Source organism: Tenrec ecaudatus, chromosome 3, assembly GCF_050624435.1.
Source record: "Tenrec ecaudatus isolate mTenEca1 chromosome 3, mTenEca1.hap1, whole genome shotgun sequence".
Taxonomy (NCBI): Eukaryota; Metazoa; Chordata; class Mammalia; order Afrosoricida; family Tenrecidae; genus Tenrec; species Tenrec ecaudatus.
The window spans coordinates 89,856,253-89,879,136 of NC_134532.1; the positions used below are offsets into that span (position 1 = coordinate 89,856,253).

Sequence of the window (22,884 nt, forward strand, 5' to 3'; positions counted from 1 at the left end):
ATTACCTTTTGGGTAGTGATACGTATCCTGAAGAAACAGCACAGGGTTTGGTTGCTTGGGTTTGCTTCTTTTACGTTGGGGTGGGGAAGATAGTGAAGAAATGTTATTTTATTTAGGGTGGACAGGAAAGGCCTGCGCAGGTAGGTGAATTTGAAGCGAGCCACACAAAGAAAAGGAGGAGCTTATTGATTCGCTTCAATAGAACAAACACTAACTGTGCGTCTATGATGTACCAGGCCCGGTCTCTGATTAACTGCTTGCTACTAACCAAAAGTCTGGCCATTTGGATCCACCCCAAGACCTCAGGAGAAAGGGCTGTCCATCAGCTTTTGAAGGGTCACCATGAGTCAGAGGCAACTCAAGGGCTGTTGGTTTGGTTCTGGTTTTAGGCCAGATGAACTTCCCGGGTGGCACAAAAGGTCCACACTCCGCGCTGCTCACCAAAAGGCTGCACTTAGTGAGCACACTACTAACTAAAAAAGTTGCAAGTTCCAATCCACCAGCGGGGCCTCAGGGGGTAAAAGAGAAAAAAACCAGCTCCTGAAGACCCTGCGGGGCACAGTTCTACCTGAATTACATGGAGTTGCCCGAAGTCAGAATCAGCCTGACAGTCACTGGTTTGAGGCTCGGGTTCGAATGTGCCTGGCATTGTTTGGGGTGCTAGGGAGAGAGCAAGTGCAAAGACTGGCCCTGGCTGAGGCAGGACAAGCTTCCTGAGATCAGGAAACATTGACTAATGACTAGCATCAATAAATGTTTTTCAAAACACACTTAATGGTAATTATTTGGCAAATGAAACAATTATCAAAAGCACAAACTCTGGATCAGCAGCAATTGTGTTGTTCGCACCACTCGAGAACTTTGGGGGACGTCATATGCTTCCCCCTGAAAGGCCTATTATTTTTCCCTCAATAGCCCCCTACTACCATTTTGTGTCGCTGTTTATTTCTCAGTTTGGATTATTGTACCATGGTTGTCATGTCGGATGTGAACACGAGAGGAAGCTGCGGAGTTCTCAGTACTATTTCTGTGAGTCTTCTGTCAGTCTAAAAGTACTTCAAGCTAAAAAGGGAGAGGAAGAAAGAAACCCCATCATCGTCACCGCCACTTTCAGGTCCGGAGACTCCCCTCTGAAGTCACTCCCCTTAATCAGGCCTCGCTGATTTGTGCCTCTATAGAAGAAACCTTCAGAAACAAGGGAGCGCCTTTGTGATTAGCTTATTCTGGTTTTAAGTCTTCGCAATACCAGGGAATTCTTTCTTACGGTTGTTTAAAATCGTCATACTCCGAGATAAGCCTGTTTTTACAAGATTTGCCAACTAGAGAGAATTAAACTGTCTTCTGCAAGGTAGCACATTGTGAGATATTTACAGACCACCTAAATTTGATCAGTTTTCTTTGCTATAAGGTAAATAATAGCAGTCCTTCATTTGTCCCCTCCATAGGTCTTTGTCCCCTGCACTTGAATCCTTCATGAAACCTTTAAATTCTATATGACCACGTTAAATGAGAATATCCCTAGCTTATTCCAGAATTTAATAAATAATATAATTAAACACAGTCCAGCCAGTACTGAGTACCTTGGGTGAGAGATAGATATTTCACTCAAGCTTTACCAGTATTCCTACTTGGATATGATGGCCATAACAACCTCTCGGCATTACCATCTTTTAATTTCTTCTTACACATTTTTTCCTCCACATTGTTCATGACAGTCGTGCAGCCAAGTGCCCTAGGCATTTGCTCTTAACCAGTGAGCAGCTAGATTGAAAACTTCGAGTCTTCCAGCATGTCAGAAACCGCCAAAAACACTCTCCTACCCAGAGACATCTTCCCTTCGCTCTATAAAGAAGCCATGTGTTCTGTTGTTGCTTCACCTGCAATCACCAAGCAATGCAGAAAGGGACAGAGGCTGTGACCCTGGCTTGTGACAAACCTTCCCCTGCTTTCATTTGCAGCCTGGCTAAAAGAGGATAAGAGCATTTACCAGCTTGGCAGGGGTGTGGCAAGAGCTGCATAATGCTAAGGCCCCTGGGTGGGGAAAGGCTGGGGGGCTGTGCCAACCAAGCCATCACAGCCTGTGAAAGGCCCAGTTCCCTGGAGGCTCAGCACCAAGAGGAGGCGCCTTGCGGGGTAACTGGTGTGTGACCGACTGTACTTCTCGACAGGCATGCGGAGCGCCAGCCAGGCTAGCACCCAAAGCTGAAAGGCAGTTTTCCCCGGGCTGCAGGCGCATGTGCAAGGCACGAAAATAGCACCAGAAATACTATCCCCATATTGCTTTATCCTAGACATCTGACACTTGTAAAGCTGATGCCAAATTTCTTGTCACATATGTGTCTGGGAGCCTTCATGCTGAGAGGCATTTCTTATCTGCTGACATTTCAGAGAGCTGCATGGAGCGAGAACAGCAGAGGCCCTTTCAAAAAGGCACGAGGCAGAAGCGAGCGTGCGCGCCTCGCAGGTGACCTCCGCGCTGGGGGAGATCCAAGACGCTCGTGGGCGCATCTGTGATCCTCAGGATGTTTCAAATGTTTGCGTGTGCATCTTCCGGCTCGGAACAGCTGTCTCGCCCTGCCTCGCCAAGGTCATCTTGGAACTCTGTGTCCATCAGCCAAATGAGGAAATACTCCTACACTCCCGGAGAAGATCAGACTTCCTCCGGGGCAACAGACCACCCTTCTCTAAGAATACGGCTTCAGAGTGCCTCTCATGACTCCTGCGACTGACTCCCCGTCACACAAACAAAACGAAGATGCTTTTTAACGTGACACATAGTGGCTAACATTAAGTGATTCCCTTCCCTTCTAACCTCGCCTGGCAATTTAGGTACCATAGAGACCCGTGTCACAGAGGAGCTAATCCGAGAGCGCCCTACAGCAATATGTTTCAGAACTAACTTGGCTTTACATGCAAATACCTGGGCCCTACTTCCCACTTTCCCTCTGGAAAATGAGACCCAGGAATTCACATGTTAAACAAATTCCCCAAATGAGCTTTTGAACTTTTTTATTTTCCCAGTTCGTTGGTCATACTGTGGTGGCTTGCATGTTGCTGTGGGGCCAGAAGGTGTATTTCCAGTATTTGAAATTCCACCTGGGAGACAGGCGAGGAAGAAAAGCCTATGTCCTTTTTTTTTTTCCCATTAGCCAATGCAAATCCTATGACTCCCAAGAGAAGCTTGTCCAACATAACACTGGAAGATGAGTCCCTTAGCCTGGAAGACACTCAATGAATGCAGCAATGACAGTGGAGATGAGGCAGGACAAGGCAACGCCTCATTTTTACCATGAGTCAGAACTGACTCAGCAGTAACAAACAACAACAAGCTTTTGGACAACCTGATGGAATCTTCCTGTAAATTAATAGCCAAGCAAACTTCCGCTTGTTGGGAGAATCCCTGGCCAGGGGCCTATACTTAGTGGACATCAAGTCATCTACTCTAAACTTACCCCCAAGGTCACTGCCACTGTGCTCAAGCAGAAGGAATACGTTTCATGCTTTGAGGCTCTGATTCTTCTTTCTCTGAGCCTCACTGTTTACGCCTCTCTTCCGGAGTCAGCACTGACAGAGGATGCTGCTGGCATCAGTGACCTTCTATCACTGAACTTCTGTATAAGTTTCTGATGTACTACAGGCACATCTGGAAGTGATTGTGGATTCAGGCCCACAGGCGCTGCAAACAAGTGAGTGTAGCAATGAAGCGAGTCACTGGAATCTGTTGGTTTCTCAGGACGATTGAAAGTTATGTTTGCACTAGGCTGTAATCTGTAAAGCAGGCCTGGTAGAGCTGTTACATCAGTGGTTCCAACCCTGTGGGTTGCGACCCCTTTCGCAGGGGTTGCCCAATTCTTAACAGTAGCAAAATTATAGTTATGAAATAGCAACAAAAACAAATTTATGGTTGGGGTCACCACAACATGAGGAACTGTATGAAAGTGCCACAGCATTAGGAAAGTTGAGAACCACTGTGTTAGATAAATATTGGACTGCTAGCCACACAGTTGGTGGCTCAAATCCACTAGTCATTCCTTAGGACAATGTTGAGGCTGCCTATTTTCACAAGGATTTTCAGCCTACGAAACCCTATATGAAATCACTATGGGTCAGAATCAACTCAATGGCAGTGGGTGAGTAGTCTATTAATTGTGCAATAACATTATTTTAAAATTTGAAATTTTGTGAGAATTGCCAAAATGTACCATGGAGACACAAAGTGGGGCCAAAATTCCACTTCCAAGTGAAAAATCGCACTATTGAACTTGCTTGAAACAGCTACTAGGGCTCCTGTAATGCAGATATAGTTGGATGAAATTCAAGCATCTTGTCATTTGTCTTCTCTTTTGACCCATTTTTAACTTGTTCTAGCTTTATTACTTTCGGCTTTCTTTTGGATTGAGGCTTTCTGTATTTTATCTTGTTATTGTTGTTGGAGGGGATAGTTTATATGATTTTTTATAATGAAACCCAAGATGAGTAAATTTCTAGCGACAATAGCTACAATAACAGTTTCTTAAGACAATAACGGATAGGGTTGCAGGGGAATGGGAAACTATTAACTGTGAATACAAAAATGAACAAGATGCTCTAACATTGATTGTGGTCATGATTACACGACACTTTTTAAATATATTCAAATGATTGAACTGTATTATACATATCAACAAAAGTGGTTTTTACATGACTTATAATAAAGGTTCACTTGAAAACTTCATTCCTTGATGTGAAATGTAAGTCTTACGTGCTTTTGTTGGACCTGCTCAGAAAGAAGAAAAGAAAACATGTACAATAGAGAGGAGCATTCTGGCTTACCATGAGCAGTCTGCACGTGTCTCTCAGATGGGTAATGTTCGTCTGCAGGAACTGACCTCTCCTGAAAAACATTACACTCTGTACTTTAGGAGGGCAAGCGTCAGCAAGGCTCCTCCTTTCTGAAGCCTCTAAGAGAGAATTCCTTGCCTGCCTTTCCAGCTTCTAGAAGAATTCCTTACCTTGTCTTTCCTCATTCCTTGACTTGTGACATTCTTCTTCGGTGCTCAAAGTCAACAATGTTTCATCTCTCTGACTTTTCCTCACAACTCCTTCTGCCTCTCATTTCCAGCTTCCTTTCCCTTCAAAACCCCTTTGAGATTACACTGAGACCACCTGGATAATCCAGAATCATCTCCTGATGCAAGGTTCTTAATATGTGGCTACATTTGCAAAGCCACCTTTGCCACATAAGGTAACATAGTCATAGGCTCGGGGGTTTAATACATGGACAGCTTTGAAGCGCCATCATTCCAACTAGCGTACTTTTCATCTACAATACAAAGCACGTCTTCGTTTGGGTTCCCCAAAAGCAGATTCTGAGAATAAAATTTGAGTACTACTCCCAAGAAGTCAGGTAGGAAGGAAAGAAAGCAAGTAACAAATAGGTAATGAGCAGGTTACGACTACAGGCAGCTAATTGGATTCCTTCAAGGGTCCTCTAAGAAACTATATAGTACACACCTCAGAATAGTCCCACATATACCCAGCAGTGCCACCAAGGCTCCTTAAGAATCAAAGGAAAGAGTATTGATCTACCATTTCCCATAATTCATTTTCAAGAGTCGAATTCATTCCCCACTACTCCCAGGCTCCCTCTTTGCAGGAAAGGCAAGCTCCACAGCAAGAACATGTCCGTGAACAGAAACACACAGAAGCCATGATATGCTTGTTGCATCTGAGGGGGCCCCTGGGTGGGCCTACAGGATACAGACAGGGCATTAGCTGCATCCTACAGCAACCCTATCAAGGGGAGTATGGACTTTTGAGGGAAGTGTGGTCCTGTGATCAAAAGCTTGCATGCATACAGCCTTTGACTGAGCAATTCCATTGCTAAGAAATCTTTATGTCTGTTGTAAGGAGATAATTGGGCACACATACAATGATGGCTTATAATAAAGAACTAGAGATAATTTTCATTCTATTAATAAGAGAATTGTTAAGTAAATTACAGTGGTACAATTGAATGTTGTTATTAGTTGCCACAGTCAGTTCTTACTCCTGGCTCTCAGATGTACAACACAGCAAAGCATTACCTGGTCCTCAGCCCTCTTGAACGTTTGAGTCCATCATTGTGGACACTGTATTTTGAATACCTTCAGACCTCGAGGGGTCATCAGAAAACCGTCTTTTGTGTTCCAGAAACTTCTCAGTGGCTACTTTTTGAAAGTAGATCACCAGGCCTTTCTTCGCTAATCTATCTCAAAGAGAACAGTTTCCAAAGTGGGTGATACTGGCCCTAGGAGGTGCTGGAACAATCCAACGGGGCTGCAAAAGCAGATACCTCCACTTTATCCTCCACGATGGGCTGTAGCACAAGAGGTTTTAGTTGTCGAGAAGCAAGGGTGCTGAGCAGGGTGTGTGTGTGTGTGTGTGTGTGTGTGTGTGTGTGTGTATGTGTGTGTGTGGTTTTTTGTTTGTTTTTCAGGTTTTTGTTTTGTTTTGTTTTGTTTTGAGAAAACGGGGCAGTAGACCAAATAGGTTTGGGAACCTATGGCGAGGCGTGCCACTGAACCCGGTCTATGTAAACCACACCAGTAATATAGCTTGGAACATCAGAGCAATGCACAAGCCAGTGCAGGAAAACAAACTGCCAGACCAGTGGTACACAACTGAATACTTTGCTACTGTGAAATATACTGATATCAACCTACATTCATTGATAAGGAAACCAGCTCGTGACATAACTGGTGAATGGAAAAAAGCGGGTTACACAATAATAAGTATATTCTGACTCCATTACACGTGCATACATTATGTATGTATAACACGTGAGTATGCATAACAAGATGTCTAACACTAGCTATTGCTAGTGTGTTAGACCAGGTTGATTAAAGAACAAACCCCAGGACATTCATATATGTGTAAGAGAATTTTATATCCAAGAGCAATGTATATGGAGAAAACATCCCATCCTAGTTCAGATCAAGTCCATACATCCTATTTTAGCCCATATGTTCAATAGTAGTCCATAAATTCCTCTTCAGACTCACATTGCCACTCACAATGATGCCGAATGCAGGAAGATCACAGGTTGGTGGGTGAAATATCTTGTGGATCCAGTGGCCGCGGAAGCACCTCATCACTAGTGAGGGTCTCCACATGGTTATTTCATCTCAACATCAGGAAAGTGAAGCGGCGAGAAAATGTGGCCCTCCTCCAGGAAAAAAGAGAGGAAGTTCCCAGAATCCTCATGAGAAGGGCATGCCCACAAAGAAGCACCATCAGACTGTGACTTGATTGACAGGCTAGATTTCACCCCTGGACTCTTAATATCCTCAAGTTGACACAAGATTATGTAACTACCACAGCTTAGAAACAAAATTTTTTAGCCTTCATATACGTTTTTCCTCATTCTTCACTATATTATTTTAAAAATTACACTAAACAATGTACTTTTTTAAAAAAACCAACTTAGGAGCCTTGGAAATGTGGTGGACTAAGCAATGAGCTGCTAACCACAAGGTCAGCAGTTCAAATCCAGCAGGTGCTCCATAGGAGATGAAGCTATCCGTACCCATAAAGATTTATAGTCTTGGAGCCCCATGGGACAGTTCTACTCTGTCCTACAGAGCTACTAAGTCAGAATCAACTCAGTGAGAATGAATTTGGTTTGATTTGAGGTTATTATAAAAAATATTTTCAATTAAAAAATTCAATTTTGTCCTAAGAGATAAGCTCCGTTTATGACTAATATGCGCATATATGTTCTTCACCATTTTAAAACTTCTTGAAACCAGAACTCATGTGTTACACAAAATCAAAAGGCATCTTTTTCTAAATACTTATTCTTTCATTGATTTTCATCAGTGTAAAATAGTACACTGAACAAAGTGGGGTATGGTGAAATTTTTACTTTATGGCAATGATTTATTGGTGAGCCAAGAGTCTGGTGTGGCTTATCAGGCAGGTGCCTGTCTTAGCAGGTAACGGCAGGCTATTCACTATGTGGATACACTCACCGCATCCCAGAGATGCTATCAAGGGCCTAATTCTCCTTAGGTCAAGGTGGAAATCCTTAGGTCAAGGTGGAATTCTCCTTAGGTCAAGGCTTTGCAGTTTGCAACACAAGCCAAGCAAGTGGAATCTGTGTCAATCTCTTCAGAATGAAGTCAAGCTGATCTCCAAAAGTCTAGATCTTCCTCAGAAGCAACACTGTGTGTCTAGTTATGCACAATGGCAGTGCTGACTGGAGCTGCAAGAGGAAGACCAACCGGAAGAACAGGTCGCGGTGTGCCATAGTGCAACAAGAATAAAAATAACCAAGCATGAGACTTCACAGTCTTCCCCAACACAGGCCCATCTGTTATGTCCAAAGGGAGAATTTTCTCAGCTTTATAAATTGCCCTTGGGCTCTCTGCAATTACACAGAATCGGAGTAATGGGTAAACAGAAAGAAAACAGAAAAGCAGGCAGTCCCAGTGGATCCATCTATTACGAAGCTGAGAGAAGTGTCTGGAGAGAGAAAGGAGAGAGAGAGAGAGAGAGAGAGAGAGAGAGAGAGAGAGAGAGAGAGAGAGAGAGAGAGAGAGAGAGAGAATGGTTACAAGGGAGAATTGATGGAATTGCAGGGGCTCATTGGCAATTCAGAGTTCTCAGGAGCACTTGATGTCCATGTGAAAGATTATGCAGTCAACAGTGAACCGAAGAGTAGTTAATTTATTTTTCTGTATTAAGAATGCATTCCCATACTAAACACCACTGAATTTTACACTATACATGGAAGCATAGAAACCACATCTTGATAAAGCTTTTAAAAATAACAAATAGGTAGCTGATAGAAAGATGACTAGAAAGATCTCCGCCTACTGCCATCAAGTACATTCCAACTCATCAAGACTCTATATGCCTCAGGATTTCCACAACTATAAGTCTTTGGGGAACAGATAATGTCCTCTTGCTCCCAGGGAGCAGCTGGTGGTTTCACACTGCCAATCTTGAATTTGTCAGCCCAATGCTTAACCCACTGCTCCGCCAGGGTACCTATACAACTTGATAGCCACTTTCAAGTCAACTCTGGCTCATGATAACCATTATGTCCCACAAATGCCCCATCACCAGCATGTTTGAGTCCATCGCTGCAGCTATTGGGGCAATCATTTGACAAAGGATCTCCCTCAATTTCACTGCTTCCTGCTTCACCAAACATCGTGGCTTCTTTCAGCGACCGATCTCTCCTGATGATGTATCCAAAGCAAACAAGTCAGACAATAGTCTGCTGTGATCCACAGGTTTTTGTTGGAAATTTTCAGAAGTAGAAACCAAGTTTTTCTTCCTATTCTGTCTTAATGTAGAAACCTGACTACCATGAATGACCTTTCTGGTATGTGCAATACCAGAGGCATCTCTTCCAGCATCGAAGCCACGTACTACCTGCCACACTGTAGATAGCTGAATTGTTTTAAATTAATTTATTTTTTACCATTTTATTGGGGCTCGTACAACTCTTACCCCAATCCATCCATCCATCCATTGTGTCAAGCACATCTGTACATTTGTTGCCCTCATCAAGCTGAATTGTTTTTTAAAAGAAAGAAAAAAAACAGCAACTTCCCCACCAAATAAGAAGAATGTACAACCCACTTTTGGTAGTCTATGGAGAGCATAAAAAATATTTTATTTTGATGATGGCAACATATGTACAAATGTGCTTGACACAGTGGATGTACGGATGGATTGGGATAAGAGTTGTAAAGTGATTAAATATGTCTTTTATTTGATTACTTTTTGCATACTACTTTCAATTCATTCTTATACAGAGACTACATTTTGCGGGACTTCAGCTATGTTTGGGCTACAGTAAATTAGAGAAAGGACCCTTAAAGATTCGTTAGTCCAATGCTCTTGCTAGAAAGGGGAAGAATCCCCCGTGGGGAGGTCACATTTGCATTGTTACACAGTGGTAAAGCTAGGAACTGCGGAGGTCTGGTCTCAGGGCTTTTTAAAACCACCTCTCCACCCCCATTCTAAGCTCTTCCTGCTATTGTTTATGGAAAGAAATAATCTGAAGATAAACATGATTAGAACTCGAAGTCATTATGCCCATGGCTCAGTACATTTTTCCTGACCTTTAGAAAAATTCAACTGGCACCCATCCAAGCAGTTGGACATCAACTGCCAAGCTAACAGCCAAAGCCATGGAGACCTTTCTGGCATAGGCCTGGAGAACAATTACGTCTTATAATGGCCATGTTGCTCTTACCTCCTATGGAAAAGCAACAGGAAAATCACAATAGCTACCATTTATTGGGCACTTACCCATTCATCAACTTTGGCAAGGCAGTCAGAGCACTGAGATATCGAAATTTAAAGAGCCCACATTATAAATACAAATCTTAAGCTACTAGATATCACTAATGTAAATAACATCCATCTGTGAATCAGAAATTTACCAAGTTAATTATGAGATCACACTTCTGATGCTCACCCAGGATGACTCTGGCACATGCTCCGTGCCAGGCACTGATCTAGACATTTTACATATGGCATCTCTTTTAATCCCCATGGTCCCTCCCTTTCGTGAGTGTTTACCACTCCAAAAAAAACTAAAACCATAATGGGAACAGGAACCAAGCAAGTAAGAAGCAAGTTCCAAGGTCAAAATAATATCCTCCAGGCTCAAGGAGTGTCGTCTTCATGACACAACTTCAGGCTGTGCCACCTGTCTGTCCCGAGAGTCACCCAAGTGTTCGTCATCCTATTATTAGTTTTATTCATTTGTGACTTTAACATTCTCAATAATCACCTACGAAATTGAAAATACCCCTGTGCATTGACCAAGGCAGGTAATGCTATGCTACAGAATAAACTGGAATCTAAGTGGTCTAACACAATAAAAGCACATCTTGATCGTGTAAAGTCTGATGGAGATGCCTGGAATTCTTTAAGGAGAGCAGGAATGAAAGCTGGAAAGGTGGGAAGATTGTGCAGGATATTTTAGATTCATAGCCTAAAGATCATGCTTGCCTGTATATGGAGTGAATCATTTCCACCCGCATTCCATTGGCCAGAATTCAGTCTCATGATTAACCTTATTGCACAGACTTGCAATACTGCTACACTTCCGCCAGGACAATAGTTAACAAGAGTTACTAACAACAACAGCCATAAAGTGGGTCGTTTCTTTAAGGCAGAACCAGAAAGGAAGAAATGGAAAAGAAATAGTGACAGAGACAAACATACACGCTTGACAAGTTTATGGATACTTTCCTTAATTTGATGGCATTGGACAGCACAAATGATTTGTTCTTAGCTACTAATCAAATGGCTGGGAGTTAAACCCAAGTCCACAAAGGCATTGTTCTATTCTATAGCCTACTCAGATTAGCAGGCTCTGGGGACTTACATGTTCATGAGTGGCCATCTAAGATGTAATTATTCAGCTTGTTCTAATAAAGCGCCGTTGTGTGATGCTCACTTTCCTGACACAATTACGAAGATAAAATGGGTGCCTAAGCAAATGTGGTCAAGAAAGCTGATGGTGCCGGCTATTAAAAGACTTAATGTCTGCAGTCTTCCAGGCTTGTAGTTAAACGAGCAGCCATCTAGCAGGGAACAAATAAAACTTACATGAAAGAAGCATGCCAGCCTGTGTGATCATGAGGTATCGACGAGAAGAAGTATCAGAAGTTTAAAAACAAACAACCAAATCCATGTGAAAGTGTGTGGATATAGTTGAAACCCAAAACCCATCTGCAAGATATTTGGACAGTGTCTCCCAGAAGGGCCACATGAAGGGATGATAAATGCAGGATGTGGTATGGCCCTGACCACATAACTGTCATCTAGTTCTTTAATATTCCTCCCTTTACTATTATTTGTTTTTATTCATTTTCCCTCATTAATCATGTTACATTTGCATATGTTTATTTGTATATTTAAGATTGTTTGGTGCAAGATAGATAACAGAAACAGAAAAAGTCACAAGAGTAATGGTTCCCTGAGGGTACAGGAAGACAGAGGGAGGGGGTTGGGGGCATGTGTGGATGGGGAGCTGATAGTACTGGTGACCATTGGTGACTGTGTAAGATCACTCTATGGGATTGAGTGACACAATTATATGTGAATGGATATATTGGATTATGTAAGATATGAAAAAAAAGTTATAGGAATTTTTGAAAGAATATGGGTTCCTGGGGGCTATGGTGATGGAGGAAGGGGACCAAAGGGGGCTGATACCAAGGAGTTCAAGAGAAAGAAAATGTTTTGAAACAGACTGTGGTAGCAATTGTACAATACTGCTTGATATGATTGAACCATGGAATGTTATGATAGCTGTCAGAACTCCCAATAAAATTATTTAAATTTAAAAATGACTTAATTGAGAAGAAAAGAGAAAAAAGGATGCAGCTATTGATCTCTTCCTGTCCTTAGGGAAAAGGCCTGATGAAAATCAAAAGACAAATGAAACAATTAGATGAACAGATTAATAACTCTTAGTCTCCACGACCCTGAGACCAGAAGAACTAACTGGTGCCTGGCCACCACTACCAACCTCTCTAAAGAGGGTCACATCAGAAGGTCCTGGATAAAGTAAGCGAAAATGAGAACCAGAACTCAAAATTATAAAAGAGACCAGGCTTGGTGGTCTCATAGAGATTGGTTGGAGTCCGGTGACTATCATCCTTAATCATTCTTGAGGTCTGTAATTGAATGTACCCCTGTGGCCAATTTTCAGTCAAAACATACCCCAGCCACTGCCGCTAACTCAATTCCAACTCATATAAACTCTACATAGGGTTTCCAAGGTTTTGTAAATGTGCCTGAGGAATCACTAGTGGGTTTGAACTACTGACCTTAAAGTTAGTCATCCAATGCTTACAAGACAGCTCACCAAGGTCTCCTAAACCAAACAACAGACAGATCTACAAGGGGAACAAAACCACTTGTGAAGTATGCACACCTTAGAACAACCAACCATTTGAGATCAAAAAGACAGTGTTTACCCAAAGACAACGATTGGAAAGGCTAGGAAAGAAAAAGAAATGGGAGAACACAGAAAATAAATAGGATAAGGGGTATTATTTTGAAGGACTTGCAATGAAACAATTGTGTATGGATTGTTGAGTGTAAAACCAATGATCTGCTCTGTAAACCTTCACAAAATTTATAATAAAAAGGTGTTTTTTTTAAGTACAGTCAAGAAAGCAAAGTTCTATTCTGTGACAACAGGAGTCACCATGAATCAGAAACAACTTGGTACAAGGGGTTTTATAATTGTGTTTGCCTGACTTTGAAAACAGTCTGCTAAATCTCACTGTATCTCTAACTCAGTGACTGGTGCTTCCAATGAAGTAGACCTTATTTTTATTTTTTTTGTTTTTCAGGGAGTTGGGGCAGGGGGTGGTATTAATTTTGTGTTTGTTTTTTCCTGTTTGGGTTTGGTTTCCATACTTTTAATGATTCAGAGAACTAATGTAAGGTGGGAAGGGTGCTCTCCAGCCCTATGAGAGGGCCCTAAGGCCAGGCCACCCTCAGGCCCAAGTCAAGTGTCTGCATTCTGCAACTGCACAGAAGAACATCATGGAACTAGAGACAACTGCTGAAGGCCCTCTTGTCCCTCTCAGATCTGGGGGATGGAGCATACTACACACACACACACACACACACACACACACACACACACACCCATCACCCTGGAGGACAAGGCCTCCTCTTTGGAATAGGTCAGTGCCTGCTTATTTCTGAAAGCTCCCTTCCCAGTCCTCACTCTGAAGTCAATTTCTTAGATGAAGAAGAAGGGGAGTCTAGCAGGGATCACTGCAAGAGGGACTGGAAAGAGGTCCCAGAGTCCCAGGTCTTGAAGAGCCCCCTCCAAGCCAGCTTGGGAAAATAAATCTTGTATGACTTGCTCAGGGTGGAGAGCAAGGCGGGCCACACCCCAGCTGCCCATGGCCTCACCTGGTATGCAGGTTGACGTAGACCCTTTAATCCGTGAACACAGGCTGCTCTTCTCCCGAGCAGAGCACAAACAAGACATCTCCGAATGGCTTCTGCATCTGACCCCAGGTCTCCCCTTTGGCCAAGCTGCACTCACTGAACTGTGAAGCTAGAGACTCCAAGTCCTCCTCTCTAGACTTGATCTTCTAGTTGTAACCACGAATTGGCTCCAGGGCCTCCTCCTTGCTTCCAGTGAGCTTTTCTTGCTCCCAGGACAAGGGCCCCAGGACCGGCTGTTTGACCAGCAGGGTGAAGAGCAAGTCTCAGCTGCTCAACAAGGGAGACATGAGGCTTTCTACTCCCGTAAAGCGGCCGTCTTGGAAATCACAGGAGCAGTGCTACTTTGTCCTACAGGGTCACTATGAGTTGGAATCAACTTGCTGGCAGTGAGTTTGGTTTTGGTGAGTCCCATTCAAGTTCACACACTATGAGATCCCCTTTCATGAACTATACCTTCTGGGAGTCCTGAAACTTCCGTTTGGAAGAGGACTTTCAAGTGTTCCAGGATGTCTCCAAGAAGCAGTTTATGTGAGATTCACCAAGTTTTAAGTACAGATGATGTAAGAGTGATGCATAAGCCGCCTTACAGAGTAGGCTACTAAGCATATGGTTTTTATTAGAATGATATTGACTGGCTAATAACTATTGACTCAATTTCTATACAGTAGAATTCAAAATATCTTGAAAATAGATATCTGATGGCTATTGATTGTATTGAAGAATAACATTACTGCAAAGTCAAATAACATTGACCCAAAATTCATAACTTTGCTTGGTAATGTAAGACGATCGCAGCCATTTATAGTCAAATACCTAGAAGACACAAACTTTCAAAAGGATGATAAACACTAATGTTCTAGTTTGAAAACCAATAAATTTTCAGCATCTCAAAGAGCTTTGGCCTATATAATCCCAAACATCCACAGGTATCAGGTCAGGTCTGACTCTTGGCAGGCCTGTATAAGGTTTGTGAGGCTGTAAATCTTTACAGAAGAAGAAAAAAATCTGCATCGTTCTCCCAAGGAACACGGAGAGGTTTGAACCTCCACCCCTTGGGATAGCCATCCAATGCACTACAGCCACCAGGACTCCTTGACTTATATCATTCAAACAAACAAAATTCATTGCCATTGAATCGATTTTGACTCAGAAAACCCCTATAGGACAGAATATAATTGCCCCTCTGGCTTTCCCAGTCTGCAAAGCTTTACAGGAATAGAAAGCCTCATCTTTCTCCCACAGATCAGCTAGTGGATTCAAACTGCTGACCTTGCTAACACCCCAACACATAACCTGCCATAAATATGATGATTCAATAAAGTGTATCGTGTGTGCTTATTAAATGCCAATACTATTCTCGGCACTGGAAATATGAATGATCTTAAGATAAGACTCCTGCCCAGAAGAATCTGATGAAGATAACAGAAAACATGTGTGTTTTATAAATTATATTATGATGCATGCCAATAACACCAGCCAGGAAGAGCAGGATGATGAGTAGGACGATTCAGAATCAACAATAGATTCAGGTGATATTTAAAGGAAGACACCAATGTAACCGTGTCATCATGTTGTCATTTGGACGTCATGCTAGATATTTGGATTGGCAATCGCAACCTCCTAAATCCCTAAGCTCCACTGTATTCATGTTCTGTCTCGTTATCCCATCAGAAGAGTGGGTAAATGTCTCTTATTTCAAAACCTTATCACTAAAAATAGAACAGAGGATCCAACTTTACTGGAAAACAGCCTTTCTTTTTGTTGTTTGCCATCTAAGTTGTTACGCCAAATCTTCCTCAAAGCCATTTTAGAGCAATTAAAGAGAAATATAAGTCTAAACCAAATCAAAAACAAACTTTCTGTCATCAAGTCAATTCTGACTCATAGTGACCCTACAGGATAGGGAAGAACTGCCCCTGTGAGTTTCTGAGACTGTAACTCTTTATTATTTTATTTTTTAATTACTTTATTGGGGGTTCTTACCACTCTTATCACAATCCATACAGACATCCATTGTGTCAAGCACATTTGTACATTTGTTGCCATCATCACTCTCAAAATATTTTCTTTCTACTTGAGCCCTTGGTATCAGCTCCTCGATTTTCCTCACTCTCCCACTCTCCCTCCCTCCCATCATGAACCCTTGGTAATTTACAAATCATTATTATTTTTCATGTTTTACACAGCCCAATCACTCTCTTTAGAGGTATAGATGTCCTTTTCCAGGGACTGGTCTCTCCTAATAATGTATCCAAAGAAGGTGAGATAAAGCCTCATTATCCATGCTTCTAAGAAGAATTCTGGCTGCACTTCCTCCAAGATGGATGTTTGTTCTTCTGACAATCTTCGGCATAGTTAATGTTCTTTGCCAAAACCAGCATTCAAGCGCATCAATCATTCTCTGTCTTCCTTATTCAGTGCACATGAAATGACTGGAAATACCACCACTTGGATCAAGTACACCTTAGTTCTCAAAATAACATCCTTTATCTTCATCACGTTAAAGAGGTCTTGTGCAGTGCAGCAGATTTGCCCGATGCAATGTGTTATTTGATTACTTGGCTGCTATTTCCATGAGCATTGAATGTGGATCCTAGCAAAAAGAAATCCTTGAAAACATCAGTATTTTCTCCATTTATCACAATGTCCATCATATTGGTCCAGTTATGAAGATTTGGGTTCTCTGTACTGCACAGAAAATCCTCACAATGGATGCAACCTAGGTGATAGCTTTGTGCTCTCTTGAAATATATAAAGAATCCTAATGGTGATCTATTCCTTAAGATTTGTTGTTGTGACAGACACTTCAGTAGATGTTTTTATATAAAGATTCACAAAAACCCAAACTAGGCTTTCATCCTCATTCTCATTGAATGCTTTCCCAAGATCCCACAACTCAGTGTGATGGGAGAGGTCATTGGATCCAGGTTTCATTTCAAAGACAATTTTTCCACACAATTTTGCGCCATGATGCCACATTCCCACTCTGACCATAGTTCAAAATAATAGTTCTTAACTAGGGGCACTTCTCAGAATTACTTCCCAAGGGTTTTTTTAAATATATATACACACTGAGAGCCACATCTTATATTTATGAACTGGATGCTCTAGTGCTGGGACCTGGACATGTATATTTTGAAAATGCTCTCAGGTAATTTAACACACACTCCTGCTTAAGAACCTCTGCCTTAAAGCATTCCCAAGAGAAAAACATCACTTACATAATTCAAGAAATTTTCTCTGAACTGAAGGGTATGGATTTACAGATTAAATGAATTCACTAAGCATCCAGTCTAGGTGATAAAAATCGATCAATACTGAAGCATCTCACCATGAAATGTCAAGACACAGAAAAGAAGATAAGATCCAACAAAATCTCAAGGGTTTTTTAAAAAAATCATTTTATTGGGGGCTCTTATAATATTCAATACATCGATTGTAACAAGGATATTTCTACATATGTTGTCATCATCATTTCCAAAACATTTTCTACTTGAGCCTTTGGTATAAGCTCCTCTTTTCCCCCCTGTCCCCCCAGCCTCCCACCCCTCCCCAACCACCCCCTACCCTCATGATATCACTACTCCCACTATATTGTTCCTGAGGGATTTATCTGTCCTGAATTCCATGTGTTGAGAGCTTCAAGAGTTTTTAAAATCAATATATGAAGCATGTTGAATTAGTATGGTCTCAGACACCTCAATACAATATTAGAAGCAAGAAGATAAAGATATAATGTCTTAAAAATCAGGAGAATATTATCTTTTCCATAATAGGATTTCATACCTAGTCAAACTGCTAGTCAAATGTGAAAGTAAAATATGTACAGTCTCAAAAACTAGACTTCCCGTGCATTTTTTCTTGTATTCTGTTTACATGTATCCTATCTGTATCCTATTAACATGAGGACGTAGCATCATAAAAAATGGGACAGGAGTCAAATCACCTTCCTTAGTCAACTTGAAGTTGACATTCTTTCACGGAAAATTGGCACAATTATAACAAACAAAAATGAAAGGAACAGTGCTCAGGTCATAATAATAGGAAATATAGAATAGCCAATGCCACCCATCCCACCATCTTCATGTTAATTCATCAAACATGTGATTAAGGTACACTGATATTATTGATTATTAGAATGTGAAGGTTAGGACCAAAGAGGCTACCATACACGTGGACGTCTCCAGATGGAATAAAGAGAAATCAAACTGACTACACCTCTGGGAAGAGCATGAGTCGAAATGAAGCCAGGGACCTACTGTAGAACAGACCATCAATTGCTCATATGCAAATTCAAATTGAAGCTGAAGAGAATTCAAACAAGTCCACAAGTGTCAAAATATGACCTTGAGTAGGTCCCACCTGAATTCTGAGAACAGCTCAGAACAGATTTGGCACATTGAAGACTAATGGCGGCAGATTATGATTGAGGAGTTGTGCGTTGACATGATGAACAGCGTAATGGAGAAAGTGAAGGGTCATTAAAAAGAGGGAAGAATGGAAAGAGCAAAGGTTATGTCACACAAAAAAGACTCTGAAACTTGCTCTTGAATGTGGAGTAGATAAAGTGAATAGAAGATATAAAGTAAAAGAGCTGAAATGAGAGTTTCAAAAGGAAACACAAGAAGACAAAATAAAGCATTATAATGAAATGCGCAAACCTTGAGTTTGAAAACCTAAAGGGAAAAAATACTTATCATGTCTCTATCTGAAGAAAAATTTAAGCCTTCAGTTTCAAATACTATGGTAAAATATTGGATGATACAGGAAAATATTGGATGGTGGGCAAAATATAGAATGGTGAACAAAACATTGGATGATGTAGGAAGCATTAAGGGAGACTGAAGAAATACACAGAATCACTGTACCAAAAGAAATTGGAAGGACAGCTACCAACTGGCCAACTGACTGGAAGAGATTCATATTTGTGCCCATTCCAAAGGAAGGTGACCCAACAGAATGCAGACACTATCTTAAAAAATCATTAATATCACATGCATGTAACACTTTACTGAAAATAATTGAAAAACAGTTTTAGCAGGATGTCAATAGGGATCTGCCAGAAATTCATTCAAGTGAGACTCAGAAGATATGGTTGGAGGGATATCATTGAAGATGTCAGATGAATCTTGGCTGAAAGTAGAGAATACCAGAAAGGTGTCTGCTTGTGTTTTATTGACAGTGCAAAGGCATTTGACGGTAGGGATCATAATAAACACAGTACAGCCTTGAGAAGAATGGGAATTCCACAACACTCAATTGTGCTCATGCAGAACCTGTACAGAGACCAAGATGCGTGGGTTAGAACAGAACAAGAGGCTACTGCGTGGTTTAAAATCAGAAAAGGTGTGCATCCGGGTTGTATTCTTTCACCATACTTTTTCTATCAGTATGTGGAGCAAATCATCTGAGAAACAGAATTGTATGAAGAAAAACAGGGCACCAGGACTAGAGAAAGACTCATGAACACTCTGATATGAGATGATATAACCTTGCTTGCTGAAAAGGAAGAGAATTTGAAGCACTTACTGATATAAACCAAAGACTGTAGCCTTCAATATGCATTGATGATTATTGGCAATTAGAATGCAAAAGTTAGAAACAAAGAGGAAGGAACCGTATGTTGGAAAATATGGTCTTGGTGGTAACAAAAAAGCTGGAATTTGAATGATAAAATTTGGTAAGACCAACAATTTGCTCATAGTACATACCTTTTTTCAGCAATACAAAGAGCAACTATCCACAGGAACCTCTTCAGATGAAATACACAGAAATCAAATTGACTACATACGTAGGAAGAGATGATGGAGAAGCTCAATATCAGCAGTTAAAACCAGGCCAGGAGCCGACTGTAGAACAGATCAGGAATTGCTCATATGTAATTTCAGGTTGAAGCCAAAGCAATTAAAACCAGTATCAATGGGTAAATGGATTCTCCTTAAGAAACAAGCTGTGAAATTGAAAGTCTTGATTAGTCTCTGATTTGAATGAATGATTCATTAACAACAGAGTCCCCACTGGAGCTCAATAAACACCCTGATGAAATAGCTACTGATTCCAGACAGTGGAATCTGAAGAAGCTGAAGCAATAATAAAGGAGTAATATTTCCTTTTGGATACTTGGTGCCTCTAAACAACAGGTTCTATTCTCTACTTAGAAGACAGTTCCTTTTGTTTATTTACTTATTTATGAATTCAATACTACTGCATTTATTAACAAGAGGTCCTACATCTCTGTTCTAGCTTCACCTGTAATTTGTAACCAGTACTGCATTATCAGTTTAACCTCACATTCTCCTTGTGAAACATCAGCCCGCTCCAAAGGTAATATAAGCACATAGGAATTAGAGCTCAATATGCTTTCACATATTATCTCAGCGAGGAGAAAACAATGTGCGCAACCTCTCGTAAGTAGAACAGACAGTGGTCTGGAAGGAAACACGAATATGAAAGAGAACCCAGACCTTGGATGCTCTTTAACTTGTTTGATAGGATTGTATGTCTGTGGGGCAATAGGTCAGAAAAATGATTCCAGAGAGTGGACTGGCCTGGAAAGGCTAACGGCAAGCACGAAGTCTAAGGAGAATGCCGTGGCACCGCGGAAGAAAAGGAAGAGCGTGACTATATAGATTATAGGCACTAGCTCAGGCTGGCAGTCTGATTGGTGGCAATATTCATTGGGCAGCTCCCTACAAATTGCTGTGTACCTTTTACAACCTCAGCAAGTGAGATGACGTTACAGCTGTGCTGTCTGACTTAACTAGAGTAAGTTATTAAGTCTTAACGAGATGAGGAGGAGGAGCAGCCATGATAACAAGCTCTGGAATGCCGACTGTTGATATGGGTTTAAGTAAGCACATGCTGGAAGGAACATGGAGCACAGGGTGACTACTGAGATAGAAGCTGAACAGAAGCCATGCTGCAGAATAGGCAATATTTTCATCATGCATTTAAGGTCAGTAAAAGATTTATAGACTTCAAGGCTGGCAAGAAGCTTAGAAATTTCTAACCCAAGTGTGTTAGGCTGGATTGTGTAGAGAAACAAATCCAGTAACACAAGAAAGAACTTTATATCAAGAAGCAACTACATTAAGAAGACCCTCCAGCCCAGTGCAACTCAAGTCCACAGGGCCAATGACAGCCTCTTCAGACTCACGTAACTAACGTCAAAAAGTGAAATGCCGTTTGGTTCTCTGAGCAGCACCACAGTGCCTTACATAAGGAGGCCAAAAAGGAGCTGAGAAGAAAGTGGTCTAAGAAAGATTGATATGATGTGAAAACACCAGCTATATTCAATATAAGAAATATTGGGAAAACACTTGTCACCAGGACACAAGGAACCAAAATGGCATCTGATGGCCTCAAGGGTGACGTTTTTATAGTGAGTCTTGCTGATCGGCAGAACGATGAAGTTGCACTTAGAAAGCTCAAGCTAATTACTGAGGCCATTCAAGGCAAAAACTGCCTGACCAACTTCCATGCTGTGAATCCTACAGGGGACAAAATGTGCTCCAAGGTCAAACAATGGCAGACCATGATTAAAGCTCATGTTGCTGGGGAGACTCCTGATGACTATCTGCTTCATCTGGTCTGTGTTGGTTTTACCAGAAACACAACAGCCAGATGGAAGAACCCTAAGCTCAGCACCAACAGCTATGCCAAATCAAACAAAAATGAAAATCATGAACGAGAGGTGCAGACAAATGACTTGAAAGAGGTGCCCACTTAGCGGATTCAAGACAACATTGGGAAAGATGGAGAAAGGGCCTGCCAGTCTACTTATCCTCTCCATGAGGTGGTCATCAGAAAAGTGAAAATGCTGACGAAGCCCAAGTTTGAAATGGGAGGACTCATGGAGACTCATGGTGAAGGTGTTAGTTCTGGAGAAAGTCCTGGACATGAGACAGGTGCTAAAGTGCAATGAGCTGATGGCTTTGAGCCACCAGTTCAAGAATCCGTTTAAAATTCAGACTTTTAATGGTGACAAATAAAAGATCTTATTTGTAAAAAAAAAATTTTTTTTTTTTAAATAAAGTGAAGTGTGAAACAGCAAGATCACAAGCCAGTGAGTGCAGAGTGCTGTGGTAAGGTCAGGGGGACAAGGCAGGGCACCACAGCAGCCAGGGCTGGGCGGTCCACAGGGGCTACCCCTGCAGGCAGACATGGAGTGTCCGTGAGGTCCCAGAACGAAGTCCCAAGGACAAGGTGACCAGATTTTAACATTGCTAAAGGGAGACACCATCGATAAACATCATATGCTGGCAAAGTAGCCACATGGCAGCCGAAAACCGTATACCCTAGCTTGTCGTGCATTCTTTCCAAAACTCGGGACTATTTTAAAACGCCGCGGGACATGGGAAAAATTGTAAAAATTCAGGACTGTCCTGCCAAAAGCGGGACTTCAAGGCGGAAGGTGAAGTTGCAGAAGAGAGCGGTTCCCAGAGTCTCTCACTCTTATACAAATCGTTATGACATCGAGGAGGTTTAATCAGACTTTGACTTGATTGACACGTTTGACTCCACCCTAGCCTGGAATGTCTAGTTGACATAATCCCTAACTACCATGCCAAGTCTCTCTTTTTAACACATGAAGAAAATGAGAGCCAGCAAACTCCTTACTTGCCCTGTGTCACACCAGTTTTCTTTGTCTCCTGTTTAGATCATTTCCATCAAACTATTTTGGCCTGTCCGCTTGAGCAGGGGCAGGGATTTTAGCCATCTAAACAGTCTGTATTCCATAAATTTCAAGACTTTCATAAAAGCTTGTATAATGAGAATGTCATGGGTATAAACTCTAGCCCCTTAGGCTTCCTCCCTGTTAGTCAATCATTCCTCCCAGTTCCCATAAACCACACAAAACAAGCAAATATTAATAAAAATACATCACTCTTCATGGCTTTATGGAAGAAGTAAATG

General features: G+C 41.6%; 1 pseudogene; it reads left to right on the forward strand.

The window, feature by feature from the left end:
• The first annotated feature begins 394 nt into the window (after positions 1-394).
• LOC142442302 (small ribosomal subunit protein eS1-like) lies at positions 395-21,931 on the forward strand (annotated as a pseudogene).
• Positions 21,932-22,884: the final 953 nt, after the last annotated feature.